The sequence below is a fragment of the Gambusia affinis genome, linkage group LG06, assembly GCF_019740435.1.
Source record: "Gambusia affinis linkage group LG06, SWU_Gaff_1.0, whole genome shotgun sequence".
Classification (NCBI taxonomy): Eukaryota; Metazoa; Chordata; class Actinopteri; order Cyprinodontiformes; family Poeciliidae; genus Gambusia; species Gambusia affinis.
Window position 1 is genome coordinate 3,341,299 of NC_057873.1, and position 18,508 is coordinate 3,359,806.

The window sequence follows — 18,508 nt, forward strand, 5'->3', positions numbered from 1 at the left end:
ACCAGTGAAATCCTACATCCGCTAAAATCTGGTGCTACTCCATTTTTGTTTACATTTCATGAAGAACAAAGTTGTGTTTAGTGTCTTCTTCAGACGTTTTTGTGTCATTTTGTTCAGTAGTTCTTGGTGCAGCGCCCCCACAGGCGAGAAAGGGAACAGGTTTTTAAAATTGTTTGGTTGGTTTGATATGGTGCAGTGTGAAACGAAACCATGGCAGGTGAAAATGTAACAAATGTTGCAACTTTTGTCCCCAATCAAAATGAATCTACTGGACTATCAGGAGTGAAAACAGGCTAAATATACAGTATGATTCTTAATTAGATAGATATTAGACCTGCTCACCAAACCTTATCCTTCTGATCTGCATGTTGAAAACACATCTGGTGTTTTTTTAAGGTTTGGGGTAATAAAACAATAAAACTTTTTGCGACGGACAGGTTTTTGTCTTGTTTGTAGCCGTCTAAGCAGACAAGGCGAACATCCTTGCTCCTCCTTAGCCGTTCTCCCTCCTCCCATCCAACATATTGTTCAAACACACCAGGTAAACAGCTGAGCGGCGCATGCGCATGTGTGTGAATTCAAGAGAAAAAGCATCACGGCAACAAAAAACAGGGAAAGAAAAAGTCAGGATTTACAGGCAGAGATAGCAGGGAAGAGACACAGAGGCCTTTGTCTGCCTTATCCTCTCCTCATAAGTGTCTCACATTTTAACCCCATGACTTCTTCACCTCTCAATCCCCCCCAATCAACCCCTTCACTTCCACACCCTGCCCCATTCATCCCTCCGCCCTACGCTCCATCCCAGTGCAAACACTTCTCTGCGCTGCGGGAACAAAGCACGGATGAATAATGGCAGTGAAATGTCACCGTTTCTTCATGGCGGCCGCCTCCTCCCCTTGGTCCCCGCCAGCGCCGAGCCCAAGGTTATCCATTAACCAGCCGCCGCAGCACCTGAACCTGAACAATGGGCAGAAACACGGAACAGGGAGAAGGGAGATGGAGGATAGAGGGAAAGAAAATGCTTTATCTTATTATTTGAACCCATTCAGGAATGCTGTGGAAAAGTTAACTCTGGGTATAGCAGCTCACTTCAGTCTAAGTTAGAGCAACGTTTTCTATAAACATGGACGCTTTCTGCGGCACAAAATCTCAATTTCTGACCAAAAAGATCAATTGAGGAAGAACATTTTTCGGTTAGTCTTCTAAAAATTTGGAGGAAATTTTTGTATTAAATTAAAATATACCTTTAACATGGAAGATTTACCCACCACTAGCTGGTGGCATTTGTAGCTAGCTAAATTTCTAGCTACAATAAGATCAGTAATAGGATTGAGAAATAAAGTCATTTATTATGGTTTGACTCAAAAAGTCTTCTAATATTTTGTAGGATAAGTTTAGACTAAATTAAAACATACCTATAACATGGAAAATATACACACTACCAGCAAGTAGCATTAATAGCTCACTAAATTTCTAGCTAAAATGTCTAATAAGATCAGTAATAGGCTTGAAGAAGCATTTTTTTCTGTGGTTTGTTTTGAAAATTTCAAATCAAATTAAAATATACCCTTAATATACATTTAATTTGTAAAATTTACACTCTTCTGGCTAGTAGCATCTGTAGCTAGCTAAATTTCTAAACAGTGTCTAGAAAGATCAGTAATTATATTTTTTTTTGTGGTTTGACTTTAAATTTTAGATGGAATTAAAATATTTTTAGTATACCCATGATGTGTAAAATTTACTAGCTGGTAACATTTCTGTAAATCACATGTGAACATCAAGTACCCCATGAAATATTCACGTGGTTCACACAAATCTTTACATGTGAACAATGTGAAACACATCAAAGCACATGTGTGATTTTGGAATGTTTCGTGGTAAAACCCCATGTGATTCACATGTTTTCACACGTGTACCACATTGTGTTTCACATATTTTGTGTGACACACATGTGAAAACGTGTAAAAACTTGGGAATCACATGGGGTTTAACCAAGAAGCATTCCAAAATCACACGTGTTTTTACATGTGTTGCACATCATGAAAAATGTGGTCCACACAAATTTTCACATGTAAACGATGTGGAACATATGTAAAAGCACATGTATGAGAGTGATTTTGAAACGTTTAAAGGTAAAAACCCATGTGATTCCCAAGTTTTCACATGAGTATCACGCGTATCGCATATCTAATATGTGATACACATATTTTACATATGTATCACATACATGTGATACACATAATATGTGAAACATGGGTACAACATGAGAAGGAGTACCACTACTCCTTCACATGGGTAACACATGTGAAATCCATGTGAAAACATGGCAATCACATGGGTTTTTACCATAAAATGTTCCAAAATCACACTTCTACATGTGCTTTTACATGCGTTTCACATATTCTATATGTGACACACATGTGCATACATAGGGTTCACATGTTTTTACCACAAAATGTTCCAAAGTATCAAGTATAACTGTGATTTTACATGTGAAAATTTGTCTGAACCACATGTGCAGTTTTAATGGTTTTCACATGTGACTTTCACTTGTGAATATTTTGTAAGGGCACCCGCCTTCAGATAAATTTTGAGCCTCGTTGTCGGTGAGCCGTCGGGTTGTTGATGAATATATTAATTTTTTTCACACTAAGTTCTTTCAGTCAGTCAAACTAAAAATAGCTCCTTATGAACCCTGGTTGTTTATTTGTTCTGCCCTGTAGTTTTTCCGCATTGAGCAATCAGAGAGCTTTTAGAGTTACGGCGGTTTGGTAGTGACCCGCCACGGTAACCAGAACCCTTCGGAGATCCTGACCTGCTCGCGTACGAAGGGGAGGCGTGGGAGAGGCGAGACGTCGACGAGTGGAGGGAGCGCGCTCGGTAAATAAGACGTTTGATTCATGCAGCGGATGTTTTGAAGGAAACAGACCTGAGGATGTAGCGGCACTAACTTTGGGTCTTTTCCCTCTCTGTTTTCAGGGGAGGAATGAACCGAACTGGACCCGTTCTGTTTGCCTTGCACTGGACCCTCACTGCATCTGGAGCAGGACACTTCCTCCATTGATGCACTTCATTTTACATCTTTCTCTGCATCCAACACGCACCAGCGCTCTCCCAGAGCCGCCGAGACATTTTTGTTTCTGTTTACACAAAATATCACTGAAAAGACGAGGAACCGCTTAAATCTGTTTGGATGTTAGCAGCGCAAAATTCTGTCACATTAAAGACATAATGACACCAATCCAGATATGGTTTATTTTTACCTCAATTTGATGAAAATATTCCTTGGCTTTCTGAGGGAAGGATATTAAAATTCTCAATAAAAAAATTCCAAACTACCTCTGCCTTGCCACTAGGGGGCAGTAACACTAAAAACATAGCTCAAAATAAAAAAAATTATAAAATGCCTAGTTTCACGAGTGTAACTTTTTCAGCCAAGAATATTAAAATGCTCAATAAAAAATTTCAAACTACCCTTTATCGGCCACTAGGAGGCAGTAACACTAAACATAAACTTCAAAATTCAAAATAAGAAAATGTCTGATTTTACAAACCACAAGAATGTAAATTGTTCAACCAGAAATATTGAAATATTCAATAAGAAATGCCGAATTACTAGTGACTGGCCGGGAGAGGTGATAACACTAAAAATTGTTCAAAATTCAAAAATAACAAAATGTCTAGGTTCACAAATGTAACTTTTCCAGTCAAGAATATTAAAATTCTCAATAAAAAAACCCTCAAATTACCCTTTACCTGCCACTAGGGGCAGTAACACTAAAAATAGTAGCTTGAAATTCAAAAATAAGAAAATGTCTGGAAAATTTGCCATTTCAATTTGCCAATTATAAAGTATTCCCCCGCCAACAACAAAAAAAAGTGTCCTCCTTTTCAGAAACCCAAATCTGGTCACCCTAGTGTCAGTATAACTAAAGGAAGGACGCTGATATGGAAAGTAATTTAAAAAAAACAAAAAACATGGCTGAGGAAAGGAAGGAAGTAGCAAAGACTGATGGAAATATGCAAATAGGTTAGCTATGATAAATGTTGCTAGATTAATTTAGATGGTGATTAGTTCATTTATTGGTTATTATCTACTTATTAAGGACCTGAAGGAAGGAAGCAACAATATAAGGACATTTAGAAGATAGCACGGAAAAACTATTATTATTTAACAAGCGTTGGATCAAAACCCGGATCTCAGCGCTTCTGGAGTTGCTTTTGAGTCGCGTGTTTTCTCTGATTTCTCAGCAGGAGAAGGGAAACTAGCTGCGGAAAGAAAAGTGAATGAATGGCGGTGTTATTTATTTGGTTTGGTTGACTGAAAAATTACCCACCATGTCGCTAATTTTGTCCCGTCTGAGCAGCAGACCCCAACAGGGAGAGTGTGTGTGTGTGTGTGTGTGTGTGAAAAGTGTAAGAAACCTTGTGTAAATGACTGATTTATGCGTATTATCTATTTATGGCATGTTTGTGGGAAATTGTGTGTGTAGCAGAATTTCAGCAGCCACGAGCGGAACTCTACGAGCGGAGCAGCTGCACTCTAAAATGGCTCAAGAAAAGTCTTTATATTTTTAAATACAGTAGATGAAATTTAGGCGCAGAAAAAGTTACTGGCATTATGTTGTAGGATTACATCCATCCATCCATTGTCTAATGGATGGATGGATAATAATGGATTGTCCCTAATGGGGTCAGGAGGGTTGCTGGTTCCTCTCCAGCTACGTTCTGGGTGAGAGGCGGGGTCACCCTGGACAGGTCGCCAGTCTGTCGCAGGGCAACACAGAGACATACAGGACACACAACCATTCACACACACACTCACACCAAGGGAGAATTTAGAGAGCCCAATTAACCTGACAGTCATGTTTTTGGACTGTGGGAGGAAGCTGGAGAACCTGGAGAGAACCCACCATGCACAGAGAGAACATGCAAACTCCATGCAGAAAGACCCCGGGCCGGGAATCGAACCCAGGACCTTCTTGCTGCAAGGCAACAGCTCTACCAACTGCACCACTGTGCAGCCCGTGGTAGGATTACAATAGTTTCAATGTGGCTTAGTTTCATTTCGTTGTGACTTTTTGTTTGTCTAATTCAGTTAATTTTAATATGTTCTTAGAGTGTGTTTTAATCAGTGATTATTAGTTAAATATTGTTTAGTTTTTGTGTAGTTCTTAGTTATAGTAGTGGTTTTAGTTTTTATAAAAATAGGTGAAACTATTGGGATTATCGATTGGTAATGAACAGTCAACACAACCATTTTCAAACAATTTATTCAATTATTGTTGAACAGCAACTTTTGTTCAACTTTTTTTAATTTAGGCTAATTAATAGATTAAAAAACAGGAAATGAAGAATATAAATTTGTTTTACTAAGTTTTATAAATGCACTATACAGATTAAGTTATAGTTTGTCCTCCACTAATTACTGTTTTTATTTATTTCACTTAACAAAAATGTTTTCTCAATTTCAGTTTTTGTTATTTTGGTTAGTTAACTTTAATAACCTTGAATGATGTTTCCATCAGTTAGTTTTAATTAGTTGCTAGCGCGTGTTTGCTAGATTTTATTAGCAATAGTAGTAGTTTAAAAAAATAAAAATAAAAATTAAGAGAATTCAAAAATATTATGATTATGTATACATCAAATGGAAATGAATATTCAACAGAAGATAAAATATAAAAAATAATAATTCGGTTATTGTTGATCAACCGAATGACTTGGGCATTTTCTCCTAACTTTTGGTGCTGCCATTTTGTGGACTAGCGTAGCGTAGCCGCCATGAGGACTATGGAGTGCTGTAACTTAACAAAATCTGACATAAAAAAAAATCCATTTCACATCAATTCAAAACGCTTATAAATAGATTTATAAAACACAAAAAATAAAAATATCTGTAATTTCAGTTTGTTTTAGTTGTATTACAGTTTCAGTTAGTTATCATTTTCCTCATTAGTAATAATTTTTTTTATTTCAGGTAATGAAAATGTTTTCTCAATTTAAATTTTTGTTACTTTGTTAGTTTTAGTTCACTGTAATAACCTTGAAATTTACAGGAGGTTGATTGACAGCATTAAGACCCGCCTCCTGGCTCTGATTGGTTGGGTTTTTATTTTTTCATCAGGAGCCGTGCATTTCTTACCAATAGTAGCAGTGGGAGGAACAAGAGATTGTTTTTATCAGATTATCCGTCTCAAAACAAAATGTCACAACATGGCGACAGCTTCAATAGAGGTCAGATTTTTTAAAATAAAAATTCCATACTTTAATAAGTTTTAATTAACCATCTTCACAAGCAAACAAAGGGTTTCATTTAGATTTGCTGGCCTCATTCAACTTCAAACAAAATCCAGAAGGAGGGAAAAAAAGGCAGCTGCTATTAAAGTCATAAACTGTTAATTTGAAAACGGCTGAATGATGGTCACTGTTGTCTTCTCTTTGTAAGAGTAAATGTAACATTTTATTATTGAAGATTGGTCACATGAGGACACAAAGACTAACAATACCTGTTGGCTTTACTTTACAAAAGTGAATTTACAAAACATCTTGGTTTTTATGTAAAAACAAGATGTTGCTCTCTATCGTGGATGAAAACACAAACTCATAGAAATAAAACCTCCAGTTGCATCTCGGTGTTGCCTGGAGCATCACCGATCTTTGAAGGGAAACCAGTTGGACCAGTTATTTCCCAGCTCTGCTCTGTTTGTTCTGAACCGGCGTTCTGCTCGCTGCTGCTTTAACCGGGCCAAACGCCGCAGTCGTTGGATTTAACTCCAGCTCAAACGGCACGACTACATCACAAGGTTCAATCATTCACATCAACATGACACTATCTGCAGAGAAAAGGGCAAAAACTGCAAAAACACAAAATCTCACCAAAGTAATTTTGGTCTAGTTTCTCGTGAAAATATCTTAGAATACTTGAAATTAACTTAAAAGTAACTTTGTTTTGTTTTTAGTAAATAATTTCTTAGAATTGATGAAAAAGTTCAAGTTCCATTGGCAGATTTAAACCATTGGAAAAATGTCTTGTACATTTATCTGTCTTAATGAAATAATACTTTTTCATTAATTCTAAGGAAAAATTGTCTTATTTAAAATTTACTAAGATATTTGTCACGTCCTCCCAACTCAACGCTTTACACTCATACGTGAAAATAACTGCAAAACAGATGCGCAATTATACAACCGTATATCTTTGAAAAGCAGAAGTGGGGCCTCCTGCACAACCACCAAAGATGCAACACGTGGTTTCTGGATGGTAAGCCAACAACAAAACACTTGTCTCTGAGCGGTAAAAAGGATCAGCTTAATTTATGATTTACAGGTCAATATTACCTTAATTGGACAGTGAATAAAGAAAACAAAACCCTGTAGTGCAAAAGGTTAGTCTAAAGCCTTGTGTGATGATATTTAGTTTCTGTCAAGATACATCTTGTTTATCTTTCAAGTGTTGACACTGAAAGGCCTGGAAATGCCTGATTTTATCTTGGTTATATGCTCGTTGACTAGAAACTTCATCCTGAATGAGATTACTGATCCAAACTGAGATTCAGAAGCAAGTAGGATTCAGCAAAAAGCATCTTTCATGACAGAAACACTTTTTCGTCTGATTGGTGTAAACTATGAGGTTTACACAGAAAGCAGGAAACATTTCAGTTTGGTTGAATGTTCTGGTATAAACCAGGTGAGGAAACTAAAATCCCAGCAGACCGTGCTAAAGAGACAAGATCTGCATCCTTCCATGGAGAACAGGTACATAAACACTCTGCACGAATATCAATCCACAAAACAAACATATGGATTTCCTTTAAAAAGGGAAGGAGAAATTTTGAGTCTGCCATATAAGACAGCAAAAGAGGCAAAAAGATGGGAAAGGGAAAAAGAAGTTATATGAGGTTAATGTTTGTATGAGTCATGCATAAGCACACCTTGCGAACACCATGAAAATCCTCACAAGTTCCTGGAAGGAATTAAAGAGGCTGACGTGAAACCAGGATGCAAGACTGCCCTGCAGGGCTGGCCCCACCCAAATGGTTCCCCAGGTCAGTGTGTTTTTACCCGCAGCATGTCTTAAGGACTGCCTCAACATGGAGGAAAGTCTCCTATTTTACCTGCAAGAGATTGGAATAAAAATTCATGCACTTTCTGACAATGTTTTTGTCTTTTAGCCATTGGTGGGCATGGCTAACTAAACAGTTGGCAGCGCTAACGCTAAAGTCATAGTCTTAAACATTAGCTTCTCTGATGTCAAGGTATTTAGTGGAAGCTATTGCTAACATACTAAATTCAACCATGTTGTCATTGACATCACGTGTGAATGACAAACCTGGGCACCGCTAACTAAAAACAAGCTGTGCTAACAATTCAACCATGTCTCATATTTTTATTGCACAACCAATCTGAGAAGTGGTGCTTCTGAAAGTGATTCACTTCCACTCACCGCTTCACTGTTACAGTTGTTGAGTTTTGCTAACTCGGTTAGCAAAACAGAGTTTTGGTCAGAAGACACAAAGGACATCAGTAGCTTTTAAACTGTTTACTGATGCATTCTGGGTAAGAATAAACATTAACTTCACCGCATCACATATGGAGGAGGTGAGGAGAGGAAACAGAACTTCTGCACAGTCACTCCAAAATAAGAGCATGAGCAAATGGCTATCTAATTAAAATATTCTTAACAGTCGATATTCAAAACTTTAACCCAGGAGTCAAAATTTTACAAGACAGCCAAGTAATTTAGTGCTTTAGAATTCATCAAAACTAATTTAAGGGAAGTTAAGTGTGCTAAACATTTTCAATATTTCAATGCTAAAGCGCTAATAAAGAAAAATAGCTCTGCAATTAGCGAAAGTGTGTCCACCCTGAATTTAGTCTATCAACTACATACTTTATGTTACTAACATTCAAATAAAATTGATTATAATAAAAACAATCAGTAAAAATCCAGTCTAATCCACTGACGCTCCCTCCTTGAGAAATTTTTATACTTTGACATTTGAATATCTCATTGTAGAGCACTAAATGTAAACACGCTGATTGGACTGAAGGATTTATTCAGTTTTTTATAAGTGAGTTGCCACAGCAACCAGCAGCAGACATTATAACATGTTTACGCTGATGACACTTTAATTTACACATAGCAGCATCCTCCTGAAATCAAGCTGTGGAGCTTTTTATTGAACCTTTTCAGTTACATTCACTCTGAATTGAAAGAAGACTAAATGACTTTCAGGTGGTTGTTGTGGAATGTTTTATTACACTACCACTTTAAATTTATAGCATTTTAAACTAGGATTATCTTAATTGTTTGTGATTGGTTGTAAAGAACAAATAATCTAAATAGGCAAATAAGGAACACAATTGCCACTGAGTATTTGGTAAAACTACATGTTCAGTTTGTACTACGGAGATAAATTTCTTATTTCAAAGTTAAAAAGATAAACAGAAAGGTTTTCCGAAGCCAGGAGGGGAAGTAGGAAAGTCATAGGGTTTCTCGCTAACCCTGACCTTAAGATCCAATAACTGCAGAAAGTTGCTGACTTCGTCTTCCTCAGCATTCGGTGTTCCCACTCTGTGATTTAACAAGCCTACCACTTATTAGCTGAATTGCAGTTGTTCCCTTTCCACTTTCCTAACAGCTGATCGTGGAATATTCTGGAGCGAGAACGGACTTATTGCACAGATGACATCCTGTCTCCATCTCTATCCACGTCTTGGATCCGATGATTGTCCGTTACTTTCGCCTTGAAGCCTGATTTACTGTATCTACGTCAAAAAACTGAGGACGGGTTGATCATGTTCAGGCACAAAAGTGTCTTTGAGTCATTAAATTGTGTCTGCTTGGCATTCCTGCAGCTTGACAAGTTGGAATCAAACTTGTTTGCTTTTTACCCATTTTCATTCGGTTTGCACTTTGAAGACTTGCTCTGTGATGTTCTCCCAGGATGCCCATAAATTCTCCAAATGTTTGAAAAGGTGTTTAATGTTTTCCACGTCCCAGGTTGCCCTTACCGCTGCTGTCGTCCCTCTGAGCTTCCTCCATGCTGATTTGATCTTTTTTTGGCCTTTTTACAGCTGCTCTTTGAATAAATCTACTCACCACCCTTACGGGAAGCACACAACTCAACATCACAACTGCACCTCTCATGCCTCCAAACCGAGCCTTTCCAAATCGGTCCTCACAGAACCTTCTAATTCAGGGTCAAGTTTAGAAAATCTCTCTCTCTCGCTCTCTCCTCCCGATGGCCTCTGCTACAAGCCGCGGTCCAACGAAGGTGATGCTAATTTTAAACCGTGAAAAGTGGCTTTGTTGACCCACAGGGAGTTAGATCTTGAGGAGAAAGATGTGGGGAGGAAATTTGTGGAGGAGAAAGGAAAGGAAAACAAAGAAATATTATTAAGAAATTAGGTTGTGTTTGCTAAATTACCACAACCAAACCTTTTGAACCTATAAAACATTAAGGGTGCAATCACACCAGCCATTATTGGTCCACGTTAATCAAACTCTAGTCCGTTTGTCTAAACGATGTAAAGCACTTTGAACTGCCGTGTCACAGAAAAATTTGTGATCCAAACAAATATGATTGATTGAATGATAACACGTCCAGTTAATTTGGGAAGGTGTTGACGTGTAATTGACCAAAAAAGCAAACTCTGGTCTTCCTAAAAACCTCGGTCTTGGTTCAGTTCAAGGGAACTCTGATGCAGTTTGAACCGAGATGTGAATGCAAGTGGACAGGAGAACCCTCCAAAAGCAGGAAGTGGACTACAGCTCAAAGCATTCTGAGTAAATACATTCAAAACAAACACTCTGGCAGAAGAAATGGCTTGTAGTCTTTTACAGAGACAAAGGAGAAATCCTACAACCGCTAAAATCTGACACTATTCCAATTTTGTTTCCATTTTGTGAAGAAGAAAGTTGCACTCGTGTCATTTTCTTCAGTGGTTCTTGGGGTAGAAGAACCACTTCTACACCAAGAAGAAGTGGTTCTTCTACACCAATTCTTTCCTGTGCAAGGAAGTGTTCCCTTCCTTTTCTGTGCAAGGAAGGGAACATGTTTCTCAAGTGGTTTGAATTGTTTGACACAGTGGCAGTGAAAATTTAACAATTGTTGCTGAATCAAACCGAGTCTACCGGACTATCAGGTGTGAAAATACTCTTAAAAGAAAAGAGATTCCTGAATCAGCTTCTAAAAATCTACTTTCATCTGAATCTAATTTTAGTCTGCCTCGTTTGAGATCCTTCAAGACATCTTTCTTTGCTGCCAGGGATATCTTTGAAAATCCTGACATGATTTAAGAATTCAACAAGTTGCAAAAGAGACTGAAAATGGAGCAAGAGAGGGTCTTTGAAAGGAGAGAAATTCCCTGGCCTGGGCCTGTATGCCGGCGGATGGGCGGCGTTCTCTCTGGCCCATGAAAGGTGTGATTGTCCGACAGTTTCCACGAGCCAGGAAAGTTCCCCCAGCAGCGGTCGACGGCCCCTCTATCTGCCAGGAACGGAGAGAAAGCCAGCGGGTATGTCAGATACCATCGTGGTACCGAACGAGGAGGAGGAAGAGCAATGGCGGGATGTAAAAAAGTGGCTTTTCAATGAGCGTTATAAATACTACAAAGGTACAGTCAAACACACACACACACATATTGGAGGACAGTGGAGCCTGAAATTAGCCTTGTGGACCTGGAGTGTCTGAATGAAAAGAAGGCCAGCTCTCAGCGTGTTTATTTTGACAGAGGGGAGCGAAGTGGGAGGGGCGATAAGTCTACAGAGGGACACAGAAATGAAGAAATGAGAAGGAAAGGAAGAAAGACCCCGAGAGGAGAAGATATTTTAGATTCAGACATTCCTCCACGTTCAAAAACAAAGTGCCAGTCTGGCCTGACAAATTGCTTTTCCCTTCTCTGTGTTTTTCAGGAGACTTGAACCGGCCAGGATGAGAAGTACAAATTCAGACTCCTCTGGCTTTGGGTTCATGAGTTGATGATTTTAGAGAAGATGGACGACATTAATAGCTATCAAAATCCAAGCATAAAAAATAACCAACAGTGAGCTCAAAGACGACTGTTGTATTAATTGGTATCTCTAAATTACCGAAAGGTGTGTGATTGACTGTCCGCATGGTCATTTGTCCCATGACAAATGGTTAGGTGACATATCCAAGATGTAATCAGTTCAGTGAACGCCAAAGATCGGCACCAGTTTCCCTGAGACCGTGCACTGCAAGGACCAGCAGGTAGAGACAGAGGACTGATGGATATATTCAGACCTGATAGGCTGGTAGACTCGGTTCGATTGGCGACCAACATTTTAACATTTGTTCCAAAGTTTTATTGTTTTACTATCCTAAACCTTAATAAAAAACAACCAATGTGTTTTCAATATGCAGACTGAAAGGAGAAGGTTTGATGAACAGGTCTAATATTTATCTAATTAAGAATACCACTGTACATTTTGGGTGCTTTCAAACCTGATTGTCCTGTAGATTCGGTTGGATTAGGGACCAAAAGTTGCAATATTTGTTACAATTTCAGCTGCCATGACTTGGTTTCACATTGCACTGAGTCATATCAACCAAACCATTTGAGAAACTTGTTCCCCTCCTTGCCTGTGGGGGCACTGCACCAAGAACTACTGGAAGAAAACGACACAAAAACTTCTGAAGAAGACACTGAGCACAACTTTCTTGTTCACAAAAGGCAAACCAAGGTAGAGAGGCATCAGATTTTAGATGTTGTAGGATTTGTCTTTTGTCTTTGGTAAAAGACCATGAACCATTTCTCCCGCTAGCGCTAGAATCTTCCACTTGTTTTGGTTGTATTTACCCAGAATTCCCTGCATCACAGTTCACTTCCTGCCTTTGGAATGGTCTCCGATTCGATTGGTATTCACATATGCCAAGGACAAGATTTGTAGGCGGACCAGAGATCACTTTATTTATTGATCCGCATCCAAGTTTATTATACATTCAAACCTCCAAAAACAAACTGGATTCTCTACGCAAACGAACCAGAGTTGGATTGAAGTCAGTCACACAGGGTTGGTGTGAATACAACCCTAAATGCATTTCTGGCAGGAAGTAGAGGGTACACCTCTTTTCAATTTTCGGGTTCTACATTCAAAAACACTTAACAGATAAATTGATACTGTCGTAATAAAACAAAGGTGAAACCTGGAGATGGTGCAACTCCTGATTCAGCTGCTTGTACAACCATCTATTACACCAATGACTCTTAGCAATCACATTTACTCTGGTTTGTTTGCTTCTTAGCGTGCCATTTCAATAAGGGTTTGGACTTTGACTGGGCCACTGGGCCTTCTGATATGTTTACTATCAATGTCATGTTACTCACCAGTCTATTGGACAAATGGATTCATGTTTGATTCTTGAATACTTCCTATAAGGCAGTGGTGTAGTCTATGTGATACATGAGATTTACATAAAACTACTTAAAATAACCAGGGATATGACTCAAGACACAGGTTTCTTTAGCATAATGATAAATCGTGCCGCATAATAGCATCATGAGCTACATTGATTGATAAAAATGCTTATATTATGATACGTTTTTCAGCCATACTGCTCAGCCTTAATGTTCCTGAATTCCCACAAACTATGTTCTGACTGGTCTTATGAATGAAAAAGGCTCCATTGAACTCCAGAAATAAATACAGCGCACTGTGCGAATGCAAATATATGGTATATGTCATGGCTGCAACCAGAGTAGGAAGTGGTCACAGCATACCTACTTCCAAAAATTAGACTCCAGCACAACTGCTAGGTGCCAACAGTTGGTTTGGAAAGTTTGGTTTTATCCAAACATTGCACCCTCCATTTTCTCCAACTATCCATTGGACATTACTCCAAATGTCTTCATTCTGGTTAATTCAAGAGCAAGGTGACTTTCTCACTGAAACATAACAAATAAGATCTGAAATGTGCCGTACAAAATGAAAAGAAACTCGTTAGGATGTACAGGAACAATACATCAAGGATCACAAGTGTCTCTTTGTGATGATAAACTCTTTCAAACCAACAGATTGAACTCTTCACAGCCTTTTTCTGATTTCCTACGGTGTCTGCAATGGACCAAACTGAGCAGCAGTGTGTTTTTTCAGACTTGCGCAAAAATAATCGCTGCTTGTCCGCATGAGCGTGAGAGGTTGTCAGCCTCTCCTCAAGGAGCCCCGTTCAACCACACACACACACACACACACACACATACACACACACATGTGAACAGAGTCTGGAGCCAGAGGACATAGTAGCACTCATTCATCCTCTGGCTGCAGCTGCCTCCCCCTCCATCCTTCTACCGCTGGTCGTCAAGCCTTTTTCATCCCTCCACCTTCCCACGTGTCCATTTTAGGTTCTGGGAAGGTACAAAAACAGTCTTTTGGATGAACAGTCGAGTTGGATGTGGTCTCATAACACCAATTTGCCCAGAGACACACAAGCACAAGCCAAACCCTCGTAATCTGTGTCCAATCTGTCGCCACAGAACTACCCTGGTGACTTTCTAGTTTCCAGCTGGAAGGACACATTCCTGCACCTCACCAAACAGTGATGAAGATGCATCGTGTTGTCAGAGTTTGGTCTACTGCAACCCAATCACTTTCACTGTTTTGACTGTTTCTCCTTGCTTTGATTTGTCTCCTTATCTGCCTTAAGTCGGCTGCAATCCAACTCTTGTTTGTCCAGAAAGATGGGAGGTGTGAACATGCACTTGAACTCTGATTTGAACCAAAAACATGAACTCTAGTCCACATACAAATCTCGATCTCGGCTTGGTTGAAGTGAACTCTAGCGCGGTTCAAATATACATGAGCACCAAGCAAACCAGACACTGCTCCAAAGCACAGGGCATTCTGGGTAAATACAACCAAAACAAACTCGCTAGGTTAGCACTAGTGGTAGAAATGACTCGTGGTCTTTTACGAAAGACGAAAGAGAAATCCTACAACCGCTAAAATCTGAAGTCACTCCAATTTTGTTTACATTTTGTGAAGAAGGATGTTCATGTCGTGTCTTTAGAGAATTTCGTGTCATTTCTATCAGTGGGTTTTGGTGCAGCGCCCCCACAGGTGAGGGGGTGAACAACTTTTTCATTTAGTTTAGACTGGTTGGCACAGCACAGTATGAAAGTGAACTGCACTAGTTGAAAATGTGACAAATGTTTCAATTTTGGTTTCTAATTGATCTCAGTGAAAACACCCTAAAACACCTTTTGTTAATTTTCTGTAACACAGTGGCTTAAAAGAGTAAGATTACATATGCATGGTCGTGTCAATCATCCTAAAACACTTAGTGTTTGTATCTTGTATCTAGTTTGACAACTGGATAACAAGACTAGGAAAAAGTTTTTATTAAAAAAAGACAGCAGGAGGGAGGGAAGGAGGTCAGTTATGCTAGCTTGACTTTGACTATCTTAACATGTGGATGTGCTGTGGAATTCGGTTCACTTAAAAAATTAAATAAAGACAAACCAACTCTGACGGATCAGAACCACCACTAGTGTTCAGACTTATCACTTATTAATAATCGCAAAATAAACATCAAGCTTGTAAACATAAAACTTTAACAGGCTGAATGTTCTGCTATTTGTGTGGGAAATTTGTTTGCGTGTTTTTTGGTGTTGATTTCTGAAACATTAGTGGCGCAACAAATCTGTAAGTAGCGCAGCCAAGAAAGAGAAAAAAAGGAGAAATTTGTGCAGTTTTGAGCTAATCTTTGACAGTTTTTTTGCGTTATTTTTCCCTTTGCTGTGGAGCATCTCTCTAAATTAATAACAGCCACATCTCTAGGTTTTACGTTAACATAACTGTTAATAGAAAAGTGTCTTTTTGCCCTCCAGCATTTTGAGCATGTGTGAAATTTCCACAACGTCTTTATTCACCAAACTAACTCTTTAATGAGTTGTCCTTTTTTTTTTCTTTTTTTTTACAATACTGTATGTCTTTTAAAAATGAAGTGACTCTATTATTTAAACTGCTGACTCCTTTAAGCAAAACCAAGGATTTCCCTGCGGAAGTGGTGCCACTGTTTGTTTGACGCTTGGCATTCAAAATTTTTCCATGTTTCCCTTTCACTTCATGGTTCATATAACTGAATTTATTATTGCCCTGAAGCAAATTCAGGTTGAATTTATGTTTATTGTCGTTATTAAAACCAAATCAATTTCCATGTCTCCAGGAAAACAAAAGTTTTCAGTCACATCTGAAACTGCGATGGGGGTGGTCTTTTCTCATGTGTGGCTGTTAATTTAAAGTCCCGGTAGCACAATGGGTAGGTGGAGGGCCACTAATCTGGCCCAGCTGGATGCTGCTGAGGTGTTTTACTGGATGTGAGTGTTTGTTGCTGTTAATTGGTCCTGGCTGGGGGGTGGCTGCGATTGGAGGCTGTGGAAAAACAAATGAGCTACAGTAACAAGTCAGTGAAAGTGAGTAGGACCTTCATTCCTCTGTAGCATGTTAACCAAAGGTCATCAGTCATCCATTGTCTTAGGAAGCTGATTGCGAAGGGGCTGGCTGTCATTTTAGATGTCTATGCAGTCTCTGCTGCTAAATGAATGTTAAAGAGAAATATACTGATTCTGCTTTTAATACACAGGATCTCTTTATGTAGATCCTTGAAGTATAGATTTTATTTCTGTTCAAGTAAAACCAACAAATTTTAAAACGATGACTACACACTTAATTACTTTAATTTACTTGATTTTACAAGTTAAGTTTAGCTACTTTCAAATTTAATGTAATAACTTATATTACTTAAGGCAGAATAAGTAGTTTTATTGTAGTAAATAAATCTTAATAATATTAGTATTCCTTCTAGACATGTCCTTTAAATACTTGAAGCATTTTTATTTTCTCTGTGGGTGGCACATTTTATCACTTTTTTGATACAACACACTTCACTTCAAGGGTGTGCAGCCTTATTTTTAAAATACACAAAATACAGGTTATAAAGTTTTTGTTTACTAATAAGATCCTGGCTGCTTACTCTTTTTGATTCCTTCTGTAAATACAACCAATTTTGTTGTAGAATTTGCGCCATAAATTTACAAGATAACTATTCTCACCAATAGATTTTTTAAATGTTAAATTAACTTGTCCAACATTTTAATATGAATCATGAAAAGTAAAGCAATTAAAGCATGTTTGCATGCAATTTAATACCCAAAAAATAATGTAAACATTTCACTGTGAACCAGAATTTCAAAACAAAAACAAGAATGAAATGATAAAACTTTTAAAAACAAGCAGAAACAACTACTGACCTGTTTTTGGTAGCAAAATGTGTAGCTTTCTCCCTGTCAAACCTACAGAAAAATACGTTATTAAAAAAACACATACACACTTTCACGGGCATAATGATGTAAACTTAACAGACACGTGTTTGTTTATAACAAGCACTTTTTACCATAAATGTCCATCTTTGAAATGCATTTTGTAAATGTTTGTGCTATAAATCAAAAACGTAATAATGTAGCTAACAAGCACAAGCTAACCGAACGGATTAGCTTGCGCCTGCTAGCAGCTAACAGTTAGCTGCTCTAGAGTTAGCATGTTTACTTAGCTTTTATGAGCTATTCTCGTGTATTAAATAATTACACGGACTCTATTAGACATAAATGATCGACTTCAAACAAAACAATAGAAAATAACGATTACCTGTAGTTAAAGCCTCCGATAAAATCCAGGAACGGCTACGTGTCTGATTCCTCCTTGCTAACAATGAGGCAGGAGTTTTTCTTCAAACACTTTTGACACAGAGTATAAAAAAATATTATTGTTTTTAGTTTAAAATCTGCTCCTTTTTGTTTGGTTCGCTTTGCTTTAAGTTTAATTTAAACTGATATAATAAGATTAGTTACCAACAATAGTAATGTGTTCAGACAGCAATCCTTCATTATTATGGAGATAATTCTATTTATTCCAATTATACTGATTTTTGTTAATTTATGGAATGCTGTTAATGTAAAACTGTACACAAGACAAATACAATTTGCTCATAATTCAATATTCCTTAAACAAGTAAGAAAATATATGAGCAATGCAATCAAAGACAAAAAGATCATTTTAAAATCTAAGTATATGGACATAAAAAGAAGTAAAATGCTCAGAAGCCACACCTGGTCTGGTGTTCTGTTTGTTCTGGTTCTGCTAGAGGTTTCTTCCTGTTAAAAGGGAGTTTTTCCTCTCCACTGTTGCCACATGGATGTTCAATATGAGGGACTACTCAGAAAGTTTATTTTTGATGTCAAATGTCAAATTGCGCCATCATATTGTGAATGGAAACAAAGCTAACGTAATCCTGATGTTCCAAGTTATCGTGTCACTAAATTCGCTTTACACAAAAAACATATAAGCAGATGCATGATGGGACGTCTTGAGTTTTCTTCATCCAACAATAACAGAGCGGCCATTTGCTTTTGTTGTCTTGGTCCAGTCCCATCTGTTTGATATTTTCCATCCGTTATGTTATGACATGAGAAGTATTCAGAT

At 38.1% G+C, this 18,508-nt stretch overlaps 1 long non-coding RNA gene across 1 annotated transcript; it reads right to left on the minus strand.

The window, feature by feature from the left end:
• Positions 1-880: 880 nt before the first annotated feature.
• LOC122832930 lies at positions 881-17,757 on the minus strand. Its single transcript, XR_006370899.1, has 3 exons — positions 17,675-17,757; positions 17,281-17,322; positions 881-957 (listed from the first exon to the last, which is right to left on the minus strand). It is a non-coding gene; the product is annotated as an uncharacterized LOC122832930 (long non-coding RNA).
• Between the last annotated feature and the right edge of the window lie 751 nt (positions 17,758-18,508).